At 36.2% G+C, this 13,807-nt stretch overlaps 1 long non-coding RNA gene across 3 annotated transcripts in view; it reads left to right on the forward strand.

The window, feature by feature from the left end:
• Window positions 1–13,807, forward strand: part of LOC115029845 (uncharacterized) — a 120,728-nt gene that overhangs the window by 55,627 nt on the left and 51,294 nt on the right. The window contains exons 4-6 of one of the 3 annotated variants that reach the window (XR_003835403.1): window positions 1,055–1,176; window positions 1,686–1,752; window positions 2,654–2,728. This is a non-coding gene — a long non-coding RNA (uncharacterized LOC115029845). Of the gene's footprint in view, window positions 1–1,054; window positions 1,177–1,685; window positions 1,753–2,653; window positions 2,729–11,214; window positions 11,265–13,807 lie in introns of those variants that run through there. The other 2 variants (XR_003835402.1, XR_003835401.1) reach the window with 2 other exon arrangements.

A 13,807-nucleotide genomic window follows, 5' to 3' on the forward strand; every position in this document is an offset into this window, starting at 1 on the left:
TTTAATTATTTTTGTCTATTTAAATATTTATTTCTTATTTGTTCAAGTTATTTCACTTTTTAATTTTCTTCTAAAGAAACACTTTCTTAAAAAAAGTTGTTGATTCTCTCTATTGCTTCTTTGGTTTTTCTGCTTAATTATAAACATTATGAAACAGCAGCCAATTGTTTCATTAATTTCTGATCTGATCAATGTTATTTCTTTCGACTTTCAGTTTCTTCCTTTGGTTAACAAGGATTTGAATGGAAACTTAATTCATTCAATTTCAATCATTATTTTTAATTAATACCTTCATAGTTAAATGTTAGTTTTTAAACATGTTATAATTTCTATTGTGTTTTCCTTCTTCTTAATTGACAAGTAATTTGGCACTCTTTAAAGGAACTTTTGAACTCTTTTTTTTTTTTTTTTAAACGTTTTGTTCCTGTGTGGCAACATGTCCTGCCATCATCATCAATCAATATGGAATTAATGGTGTTGAGTATTTGAGGCTTTATAATAGTTATTTTCATTTGTATATCATAAAGTTAAACATGTTTGGAATGCCATTGAAAATGTATTGTATTTTTACTTATTTTACAAGGCAGAATTATACCAATGCTGATCAAATAAATATTTTTACTTCATTGTTCAAAACTTCCATGTTGTAAAGATTTACTGTCATTTGAATATGTCAATCCATGGCAGATCCACCTTAAAATTTCCTTTCTAATTATATATTAGTCATTTGTTCTGAAAATCCTGTCAGTTTTAGCATGGCATATTTCTTCCTGAACAACCCTCCATTCTAATTATTAATTTAAATGATACTTTTAGTTTCTAAACTAAAGGTTAACTTTGTTTATTATGCATAGCTAATTAAATCTACCCATTAAAAAAAAATCTACTTCTATGCCCATCCTAGTAAGTTTTCTGTCTAAGCCAACGGTGTTGCTGATAGGGAAAACTTTATGAGGTTGTGGGGTAGTAGACTCACTCCATGTTTCTGTAACTGAAACTGCCTTACAGAAATAATGAAGACTTATCTACATATTCTTCCTTTTCTCTTCCCCAGACTTATTGACTTCTCTCCAGCCAGACTTTGTTTACATCACTATTGAGTCTGCTTTTAATCAAGTCAGCAATATGTCAATGCCCAATCCAATGGAAATTGGTGGTTTTCATCTTGACCCATAGGTAACATTTGACACAATGCCCATGGATGTGTCTCATGACTCATCTTCAAGTTACAGTTCTCCACAGTGTTGTTTGCACACTCCCATCTTTCTATTTTCTTGGCTTGTTAAAGCAACCTGCATTGATGACTAGGAGACACATAGTTCCAGATAGTTTTCTGTAATGTAGAGTATCCTTTAGCCAACCACCACGGGGCAGGCCTAGAATCTTAATCTTATAACTGTAAGAAAATGAATTTGGACATGGAAGGATGTCTCAGTGACAAAGTACTTGCTTACCATGTTTCAACTCCAAGTACCACTAGGGGGTTGATGGGGGGAATGGGTTGGGTAGGGACACATCAACAGCTTGAATAAAAGTAGAAGTGGATTCTGTGTCTATTGAGTCTTTATGTAGACACCTATCTCCTATTAGCACCTTGTCTATAACTTTGCAGATGACGAACCTAAACTACAATGAGTCTGACATTCTTCTATGAATTAGTCACATATTTTTGTATTATGTCATAGGATTGGGAAAGTTGTTTAAACAAAGGAGATGAATAAAATGACAGAGCAGTGGTGGCCTCTTCTCAGGGTAACACACTTTGTATTGCTTGACTTCTTTTGATCCATCTAATGCTCATACATCTCAACTGTACTGTTGTATGGGTAATTCACTTATTTTTACTCATAGGTATGTAGCAATTTATGCTGCAAGTATATCACACTTTTAAAGATTTATTTTTAATTTTCAATTATGTGCATATCTGTATGTGGGTATATGCACAGAAATAAAGTATGCCTTCTTTTTCCAGAAGAGGTTTTTTTTGGTGCACTAGAGCTGTGTGATTATAGGAACTGAACTCAGGTCTTTTGCAAGAGTCATACCGTGCTTTAACCTCTGAGTTATCTCTCTATCCCTGACATTAAAAACAAAACAGAAAAAACAAAGCATTTTACTTAGAGTTCATCCATATGTTCATTGTTTTCAGCTTGGCTACCCTGAATAAATCTGTGATGAATAGTCTTCTATATATCTTAGGTAGACATCACTATTCATTTTTATTGAGTAGGTATTTATAAATGGGATTCTTGATTAATAAGTTACAGCTTTAAAAGAGATCACTAAAGTGATTTTTGATGTGATTACAAGGGTTTGCAATCCTGTCTATTAAAATAGCATCTTATTTCCTTCAAATCCTTGTCCAACTTTGAAACTGACAAGAGCTGAAATTTTACTTTCCATGTGAGTAGTCTTATCCATCCAGAAGTTTCAATCAGTATTTCCGTGTTAACTCTTGTTATCATGTTACTGAAATACTTGCAACAAAATAGCATTTTGATGTCCATTTTGGTGATGCACTTGTTCATATCTTTTGCATACTAGTTCATTGGTCTGTTCCCTTGATTACTTTGAGAAACTTAAAAATTATTTTGAGAAATACTTTATGACCATTCATACTTCAAATATTGATTTTATGCTGTTTTTTCACTAGGGTGAAAACCAAAACTGCTGATTAGAAGAAAAGTATGTTCATGACCTTGAACTGGGCATATAGTTGTTAAACACGGTAAGTCAGCAGCACTAAGAAAATTATTGATAAACTGATTTATATAGCTATTTTAATAACTCCTTGCAAGTCTCAAATAATCCCCTTTGCTTTTTCTGTTCTTGCATGTACTCGTTCTTTCTAATGAAGATTCAAGTGGATTTTAGTTTATAATTATTATCTATAGTTTTAGAATTTGTTTCCTGCTGAGACCCAGTCTTTTTTGTATTCTGGAAATATCCTTTAATAACAGAGTCATATTTTGTAACTTTGAGTCTTCACTTACTATGGGTCAATTTTCTACTTAGTCATAGTTTTGGGTCGTTATCCCACACAAATAAATGTGAAACCTATTTATGCCTAATGCAGAATTGAGTATCTAATATAATTTGAATGATGATAGCTTAAAGAAAAATAGCACTTGATTATTTATTTTCTACCCCTTGGGCTAAGTAATTCTTTAAATCTCCATCTAATGCATAAAACAGTGTTCATCCAGTGCAGAGTGGATGGCAAGCTCACAATTCTGATCAGTTCAGTCTATGCTACAAGGTTAACAACACTGTACAAAATAAACACTGTTTATGCCTGCATGTGATAACATTTCTTGAAAATATAATTCTGGGCCTTGGTCCTTTCTGTATCCATGTTCCAGCATATTGCCCCACCCATAGTTCATTAATTGTGTAAAGAAATGAAGTTTATGTCTAATCCAGACTGAAGTGTGAGGAAGGTGTGGTTGGAATCTAATGGTTCTGAAGACTGCTTTAAACTGATGTCATTCTCGTCTATGTAAGTTATGAGTATTTGGCAAGAGTCTATGAGAAAAAGACTATGATAACCCTTTTGTCAATACCAAGGAGGTGTCAATAATGCAAAAAAAAAAAAAAAACTCTGCTCTGCACCCTGTCCTGGGAATGACAAATCAGACAATACCTATTATCCACGTGTCATTTCCTGGTTGAGGACATAAAAACAGATCAAGGCAAAACCCAGTGCGTGTTTAAATTAGCGGTGCAGATCGATGCCCATATTTCTTAGTGTCATGTTTCATTATGTTGAACTCTTTATGTCATCGTAACCCAAGGCATCTTAATGTAACCTGACATCCAGGCTATGTTGCATTAGACAGATAAGAAGCTCTGCATTTGGTTAATGGTTGGAAGTCTGCTAGTGCTCTTTATTTACCAAGCAAAAGGTTATCACCTGCTGTATGTTGGTGGGGTCATTGCTGTCTCTCATTTAAGACACCACAGATTTAAATTTCTCAGTAAGATTCCCTTAGGTAGACTTCTCATCTTTTTATTTTCCCCTGATCTTCAATTTTGGTTTTAGGTAGTATAATTGTGCTTTATGAAAGCATCCTGGTGTGATTTATTGAATTGAGGCTATTACTTCCAATTTTTAAAATAGAATCATCAATTATCTTTTAAGATTTTGTTTAAATGCCATGACTTCCAATGTAGTTTTGCTTTTCACCATTTACTTTTATACTTCCATGATTTTTCATAGCAAATTATATGTGCTTCTATGTAATAGTCTGCATTCTGATAACAAATTTTGATGACATGAGGCTTAAGTTTGTTTAAAAAAATCTATAATCTGTTTTAAGATCAGAGATTATTGTGACAGATTCTGTTTAGCAATTCTGTAATCTGAGGCATCTATAAAACTCATTTGAGAAGCGCTCATGTTTATTACCTTGTTGTTCTGCCAGTCTACAAAAGGTCTGGGGTAATAATCAGTAGTATGCAATTATAAGAAAAGTCTGTGGGAAAGTAAACGGCAATGTATTACACTACCCCACTCTCTACTGAACTACACTACACTCTACCAGTGGACAGTCTAGTCAAAGTGGCTTATTCAATGTTGGCAAAAATAGCACCTTAAATACAATGGGTCAGTAGGAAAGGTGGGTGAATTTTCATCAGAAGCAATGATGAATATAAGACAATATAATGCCCAAGTTTTTATAACAGAAAGAAAAATGACAGAGAATCTGCTAACTAAGAATTTGTACACAATGTTAAGATCCTTAAAAGCATCAGAATCAGAATCTAGAGAAATGGCTCAGTAAATAAATGCACTTGCTGCTCTTCCAGAGGATCTGGCTTCAGTTTCCAGTACCTACATGGTAGCTCACGGTTGTCTGTACTCCAGCTGCAGGGTATCCAACACCCTCTTCTTGCCTCTGTGGATACCAGATATTCACATGTCCATCTCCACACCTAAGAAAAACACACATGTGTAAAATGAAAATAATTTTTAAAATGTCAGAAGCTACATTCATAAGCCAGTGTGACTATCTAAATGTGAGCTAAACAAACACAAAGCAACAAAACACATGCCACAATGGATGGAAGGAAATCAAGAAGCCTTAACCCTACACAAAGAGCCATGGGGAACTAAGGAATTATAAGAGCAGAATGATAATAGCCTTCCACAAGGAAGTGCACACAAGCACACCATCAAATGATCATCCCTGAATATATAGAAACAAGTAACAGCACACAGACTGAGAATGATGTAGCCATGTAAGAATTATCTGTGGCTATGAAAGATGTTAAGGAGGAATATATGGGAGGAATTTCAGGGAGGAAAGGGAAAAGAAAAATATATAATTGTATTATAATCTCAAAATCTCATTATGAGTTTATATTATATTATGAAAATTTATATATGATACTATAACCTCATAATCTCAAAAATAAAAATAAAGACAAATAAAGATGCTGCATATGAAGTAAGTTTGAGAAAATGAATTGCCTAATTTGTTAGTATAAAGATGAATTTTGTCACATTGAATGAAAGTAGTTCTAATGGAAGTCTGGGTCCACAAAAAGAAATGAAAGATGGTAATGTGATTAATGCAAGCATTCATGTACATAATTTTACAACTTTTCTTGTTTTTTTTTTTTAAGAAGGATGAATGAAAGCACGGATGATATTGCAATGTAGAGTATAAACTGGTAGCTATAAAAGATAGAAATAGACAGTACTAAGCTTGCAAAGTTCATAGTGGTTATATATTATGAGACCTGCTAATATGAAAATACTAAGGAAAAGCTGATAAGTCAAGGGTACAGATTTTAATTTTAAAGCAACAGTAAAAATAAGAATGACAAATAACATACTTTGAAATCATATAGAACAGAATATTAAAAGTAGTGAATTAACAAAATAAAAGACCACCAAATCAGAGAGAAAAAAAGAAAAAAGAAAAGAAGACACCAAAATGAATAGTAATACTTAAAGTGGAAAATTAAGCCACTAGGTTGAATGTAGATATAAAGTACATATTGTCTATAAAAGAAAATTTAAAAATAAATAAATAGAATGAATTTTAAAAGATTGTAAATACTTAGAAATGTAATCGCAGGTGAGTGTTAACATATCCTTTCAGTAGTTAGCATTATATACGTATAGATTATCTAAGCAACAGCATTTTATTCAAATTAATAAATTATCTTATTCCACTTGATAGCTCCAGAATACACATTATTTTCTACTGAGCATAGATTTTCAGGTAAAGAGTAGTCATTTATTTTCTAGCAAAGTGCATTACTGTCAAGAAACTGAAATCTTTTAAAGTATGTTTTCTGGAAAATAGCACTAAATTTAAAAGTTAATGAAAGCAGTTGTAAAGAAAATATACAAATATTTTGAAATTAAGGAATATGTTTCTAAAACAACCCATAATTGAAATATGAGATAAGAGAAATTAAAAGACATTTTGAGTGAATCATAATAACAATACTAAAACTTGTACTTATGGACAAAATAAGGCTTAACCATCGAAACTGTTGGCCTTAAGAAATGAAATTCAAAAGTTTGGTAATTTAAACAAGGATATTGAGATGCTGACACTTCCAGGTATCATTGGTAGAGCTATAATTAATATAACATCTTAAAAGCATGTCCCTTGTTTTAAAGATAAACATAGAATTATGCATGGCCAGCAGCCTCCATCCTACTTATTCAAGAGGAACAAAAGCATTATTTATTCTATACATGAATTACATAATGAAGTTCATAATGGTTTTAGTCACATTAGTTTTAAATTGCCAATCACTCAAGAATGTATACAAATGAATAATGGTGTGTAATATAGTGATAGAGAACATGAAACCAAAAGAAGTGGAAAACCCAGGATAATGGAAACACATTCTCAAAAATAAGAGAACTTCTGCTCTTTTCCAGTGTGTGTGTGTGTGTGGGGGGGGGGGGCGCTGAAGACAGCATGTTCAACAAATGGTGTAGAAGAATGCAAATTGATCCATTGCTATCTCTGTGTACAAAGTTCAAGTCCAAGTGGATAAAGGCCTACCACGGACCAGGCCTAATCGCCACCCACCCTCAACCCGTGGGAATCAGGGGTTCACACAACTGGGCATAGAGTCAGCAGGAATTGACAGACAGACATAGACAAGAGAGAGTGCTGGATCTGAATGTAATTTGTCAACTCGAGCATCAAACCTTTTATACAGAAGAAAATAGGGAAGTTATGTAACACACCTGCAAGGTACAGAGAGGTTAATGGATTCTTACACAAAACAGAGGAATGCAAACACAGAAGGACTGGCAGGAACCAACTGGGATAAAATTCAATATTTAACAACTGGGATCAAAAACAGCTCCACCTAAGGTCCACTTAATCTTAGAAGCCAGGGTCAAGGGCTTCGTGCCCTTGCCATAGTTCCTATAATAGTCTATTGTATAGTCCACCTTTCCCCTAGGCCATTGTAAATACTTGTGTATGGGTGTAACTCAGCTATCTATAGTTCTAAGGATCTACTCTGGTTCCTTCTTAGATCACAAACTTCCTTCTTCCTAGATAATGGTAAATCCCTGTATAGGGCAGTGACTTAGCTATCCATACCCAAGGTCAGATCAAGGACTGCCTAGGATCTAACTTAGCTATATGTCAAAAAATGAATCCTTTAGGAGCACTTGTAATAAAGCAATATTAAGGGAGAGCACACAGATCTGTTTACCAACTAAAGCAAGGACATTGGAGCATTCTTTATACAGGTTGCCACGATTCCAGGAGACTAAGTTTCCATGAACTTTTTGCCTCAGGATAGCGCCCAGGTTTTCAGGGCCTGTCGCGCTTGTCATTACTGGAGTGAATGTAGTAAAGGACCTCCACATACAACCAGTGACACTCAAACTAATAGAGGAGAAAGTGGGGAAGAGACTTGAACACATCGACACAGGGGAAATTTTCCTGAACAGAACACCAATGGCTCAAACTCTAATCCAAGATCAACTATAGACAAATAGGATCTCAGAAAATTGAAAAGCTTCTGTAAGGCAAAGGACATTGTCTCTTACCAACCTACAGACTGGTAAGAGATCTTTACCAATCCTACATCTAATAGAGGAGATAAAAATTTCGGGTGACAGTAGATGCTGGTGAAGATGTGGAGAAAGAGGAACACTCCTCCATTGCTGGTGGGATTGCAAGCTGGTACAAATACTCTGGAAATCAGTTTGGCTGTTCCTCAGAAAATTGGACATAGTACTACCTGAGGGCTAAGCTATACCATTCCTGGGCACATGCCCAAAAGATGCTCCAACATATAACAAGGACACACATACTCCACTATGTTCATAACAGCCTTATTTATAATATCCAGAAGCTGGAAAGAACCCAGATGTCCCTCAACAGAGGAATGGATACAGAAAATGGGGTACATTTACACAATGGAGTACTACTCAGCTATTAAAAACAATGACTTCATGAAATTCCTAGGCAAATGTATGAAACTAGAAAATATCATCCTGAGGGAAGTAACCCAATCACAAAAGAACACACATGGTATTTACTTACTGATAAGTGGATATTAGGCAAAAAGCTCAGAATACCCACAATAAAACTCACAGACCATATGAAGCTCTAGAAGAAGGAAGATGAGTGTGGATGTTTAAGTCCTTCTTAGAAGGAGGAATAAAATAATCATGGGGGGTTTAGGGAGGGAAGGACCTGGGAGGATGAGAGGAGAGGAAGAGAAAAAGGAGGGCAAGATTAGGTATGGAAGGAGAGTGAGGAAAAGTATAGGTATGGAAACTTAATGGAGGTGTGTAGCAGTCAGGGGTGGAAACAAGGGTTATCCACTAGAAAGTCCCAGATGCCAGGAAAGCAAAAGGCTCCCAGCACCCAATGGGGATGTCATTAGCTGAAATACCCAACAAAGGGGAGAAAGAATCTGTAGAGACCATATCTAGAGGTTAGGTATGGCCCTAGTATTGAGAGATGGGGCCACCCACCCATCTCAAAAATATTAAATCAGAATTGCTTCTGTTTAAAGGAAATGCAGGAACAAAGAGTAGAGCAGAGACTAAAGGAAAAGTCCATCCAAGAGACTGTCCCATCTTGGAATCCATCCCATCCCCAGATACCAAACCCAGACACTATTGCTGATGCTAAGAAGTGCTTGCTGACAGGAGCCTGGTATGTCTGTACCCTGAGAGGCTATGCCAGAGTCTGACCAATACAGAGGCAGATGCTCACATCCAACCATTGGACTGAGAACAAGGACCCCATTAGAGGAGTTAGGGGAAGGAATGAAGGAACTGACGGGGTTTGCAACCCCATAGAAAAAAACAATAATATCAACAAACCAGAACCCTCCAGAGCTCCCAGAGCCTAAACCACCAACCAAAGAGTACACATGGAAGAACCCATGACTCCAGTTGCATATGTAGCAGAGAACTGCCTTATCTGACACCAGTGAGATGGGAGCCCATGGTCCTGTGGAAGCTTGATGCACCAGAGTAGGGGAATACTAGGGTTGTGAGGTGGAAGTGGGTGGGTGAGGGTGGGGGTGGGGGGAGTACCTTCATAGAAGCAGGGGGAGGGATGATAAGTCTTGTGGAGAGGAAACTGGGGAGAGAGATGACATTTGAAATGTAAATAAGTAAAATAACCAATAAAAAACTTCCCCCAACCTTTTTTCTGCCTCATTTCTTTTGAAATCCAGTTTAACACAAAACCCTATTCCACTAAGCTTGATGGTTAGCATTTACCTAGTAATGTTTTCCCCTTCTTGAAATCTTGCTGTGTGCTGTATTCTGCCTGGCTCTTACACACACACACACACACACACACACACACACACACCACTGTATGGTTATTTCTTTCCCATTTGTTCCCTTCTTTCCTGTAATATTGCAAACACTTACTGAAAACATTCCTTCTCTTGTAGCTAGCTTTTCTTTTCCATCATCCTAGTTAAAAGTACAACACTCTGTAATACATTTTTATATTAAGAGCACAGGCTTTGCAGTTAGATAGGAATTTGAATTTTAGTACTGCAATGCACACACTATATAATATTGGCAAAGTAATTTTCATTTATGAAAGAGATTAGTAATTCTTCTTCCATTAAGTTATTTGTGGATTAAAAATCTCTTAGCAGAGTACCTCTTAAGCATCAGTCATGGTTGTTGACAATGCTGTTGGTGATGATTTTGTTATTGGGCAGCTACAACTTTGTAAGTTATGTTTATAGCCTTGTTATTTGAGACTAAATGTGAATTTATAAGTTATATAATCTAATCAACTTTTTAAGTGCAACTAAAATTCTCATGTCAGAAAGAAATTAGCCTATCATTATTTACTTTGTCTTAAAAACATCAGGGCTGGCGATGTGGCTCCATGGTTAAGAGGACTTGATGGTCATACAGAGGATTAGAGTCCATTGCCAGCAGCCATGCTTGATGGCTTACAGCCACCTGTAATTTCAGGTTAGCAGTTTCCCACAACCTTTTTTGGCCTTTTCAGGCACCCATACGTAAATGGGTTTATGGACTCACAGCTAAGGCATATACATACATACATACATACAAATAAAATCAAAACAAAACTAAATCTTTCAAAAAGGACAATTTTCAAGCTTCAAAGTTTATGATTTGAATTATGTATCCTCAGCCTCTAATGGGCCTCACTGAATAGACATTTACCATCAGGCTTGCAAACCCGAGTCTGATTGCTGTGATGGGCATGTTGTGTGAAGAGACTCCACTCTTTAAAGCTATCTTCTGTCTTTCATGCATACACGTGGCCTTGTTGTACAAATTAATAATTTAATGTAATTTAAATGATAACTAACATATACTACATTACAATTTAACAACACATTGCCTCTGTATATAAAGTATTTCACTATGTATGGAAGTATAGTGTATAAGGTGAAACTCAGAGTTTCCCAATTAGTTTTTTTCTATTTGCATGTGCAGTACAGAGCACATCTGTTCTTGTATACCCTCACATGTTCATTCCATTACAGTTTAAAGCAAAAACACCTGACTTAACTGTTGTCAGTCCACTGGGTACTATGACCTCAGCACTCAAAGTAAAGGGCCCTTGTCACACATTGATTGTGTAATTTCTGTGTCCCTTAGTTCTTGTCTAGTAAGCAAAAAAATCTCAACTAGAAAATGCCAGTCTTGACCTAGAAGCTACCCCAAGACCTCACTGAGTCCCTTTCTTCTTTGCTCTCAAGGATGAAATGCAATGCCATGCTGAGAAGTGTGTGTGGGCTTCTGCAGATGGTAAGAGAAAAACATCTGAGACTTGGAGTTTGGAAAATTAGCTCCAAAATGCGTTTGCATTACAGGATAATGGGGTCTGTGAGGGTGGTGTTTTCTGTGGCAGCTGTATTGTCTTTGCTAAAATCCTGTCCTGTTCTGAGGCACACTGGGTGGTGCTGGAGTCTCTCCTAGCTTGTCTTCTTTCTCCTGCCTTAGGATCCCAGGGCATCCGTGGTTAAGTGCACTAAGAGCTGCTGTTCATTGGGATTTCCTTTAACCAGTTTGAGACACATTCTTTGCCTTTCAATTTTTGATGTCAGCTCCTAATGTGTTGGGCCAAACACGTTGGAACTTGTTAAGATTCTCCAAATAGCTTCTTTGTGCTGGTGAAATCACACCAGTGACAGGCCCTCACTCCATCTCCCTGGAGCTTTTATGCATGTGTTATGCCCCCTACTGTCTTCATCACTCTGTCTCACAGAGGACCTGACATTTCCGTGCCAGAACTCAGACACCAGTAACACTTATTATTTTTTAAAACTTCACTTCTCATGTATTTCCCCCTTATTCCAACTCAAATGCCCAACACAATAAAGTTGCCAAACTCTGCCTTCATTGGAGTGAAAACCATTCATTTGTTGTCTCAATTTAAGATTCCTGAATCCAAAATAAAAGGGCATTCTCTATGGACTCAATGGAACATTTAGCAATTCATTCACTTTCTTCACATGCTACTTATTTAGGCACTCAGCAGTTGGTGGCTTTGATGTGGAGTGGTGAAATTATAAAGACATTATGTATCATAAAAATATAAATGAAAGAAAACACAGACCCTATTTTATATCAGGCTAAATTGATTGCTGTCATATTAAGGGTATTTTGGTTTATAAATTATTCCTGTTTCAACATATATTCTTGTGTAAATCACTACTTTGTCTTTTATTCCTGTTGCCTGCCTGCCTTCCTACCTTCCTTTCTTCCTTTCTTCCTTTCTTCCTTTCTTCCTTTCTTCCTGTCTGTCTGTCTTTCCTTTTAAAAAAATAAAAATGAAACAAATTTCACATTTCAGCACACTGAAGGCAAGAAATCTTAGGGTTTTAATATTTAAATCAGTACCACACTTTTTCCAGAATTTGGAAAAGGGGGCTTGTAAAAGATTAACAGCATGCATGATTAGGAAGATTTTATGCTGGGTGTATCTAAACGTTCTTGGAATACAATTAGATTTATAAACTATATTATTCAACATTTATTTTTTGGAAAGGGTCTACAAGTGTAGCTATGTCTTTGATATTTTCTGTAAAGCCAATAATGTTTTTTAACAATGTTACAGATTTTGTCTACCTCATTCTGTGTTTGTCCACTATCTGTTTTTTTTTTTTTTAATTGAGTCTCAAGGTTTGCTCCCTGATGAGTTTCTGACCTGTATGTGGGGAGAAAAGGCAGCTTCAAGATGAAAAGTAGAACCTTTCAGCACCAGGTTGTGTTAGGAACCAAGGGTAATCCTGGTGGGACAGTTAAGAGACCTGGTTTAGTTATTAAACTTAAATTGAGACAACAAATGAATGGTTTTCACTCCAATGAAGGCAGAGGAAGTGCATTCCCTAGTAATCCCATGAAAGTAAAGCTGTTGGAGGAGCCCGAAAGATGGAAAATTATTGACATCTAAGTAAAAATTTTCCAAGGAAAAGAATTCATTGCGAATAAGGGTGCCTTCTCCAACAGTGGGAATGAGAATAATATCAAAGTTGGGAGAAAGTGAGAACAGAGGCAGTGAGAAATTTGGGGATCACTCAGACTATCTATCTATCTATCTATCTATCTATCTATCTATCTATCTATCTATCTATCTATTAACTATTATTACCTAGATTTAGCCTTGTTTGTTTAGACAAAAAGAGATACCTAGAATGAGCTGGGATCAGGTGATTTGAGCTAATACCACAATACAACTACCAAGAAAAGCTTCTTTTGTTGCTACATTAAGTAAAGACCTACTGTCTTCTCAGTCTTCTATTGTCCTTTTTGTAATGGACCACTGCACTTGCTAGACATGTCCGCATAACCCTTGCCACAACATTTAATTTCTTGGTAACTTATGACTTCTTTGGCATTCTTTAACACACACTGAGCAACTTTCTACTAATTAACAACAGATTGTCAGCTAGCATCATGGCTCTTAACTCATGGCTTGAGCTATATTCCTCTCTCATACAACCTTCGGCTCAGACTAGTATACCTCAGTCATCCTTGCCCCCTCTGAAGTTGCTCCCTCCTGCCTAGTTAGAGCTTATCCAGGAACCGTGGCAATGATTTGCAAATTATAGTGTAATAAATTCTTAATCCAGTTTTATTTTAATATCTTCATTAATTATGTGGAAGACTGAGACAACCGCTTGCTAATTAAATTTTCAGATGTTGCTAAATTGGGAGGAGTTGGAAACCCAGCCAAGAGCCAAAATGCAATCTTGGGAAAGCTCTGAGGATACAAGTAGGAGTAGAAAGATAGCAAGGCCATTTATGAAAAAGAGTTCCATTATCCTGGGGAGAGAAGAAGCCTGGAGG

Source organism: Mus caroli, unplaced genomic scaffold, assembly GCF_978045245.1.
Source record: "Mus caroli unplaced genomic scaffold, Mus_caroli_1 scaffold_19, whole genome shotgun sequence".
Lineage (NCBI taxonomy): Eukaryota > Metazoa > Chordata > Mammalia > Rodentia > Muridae > Mus > Mus caroli.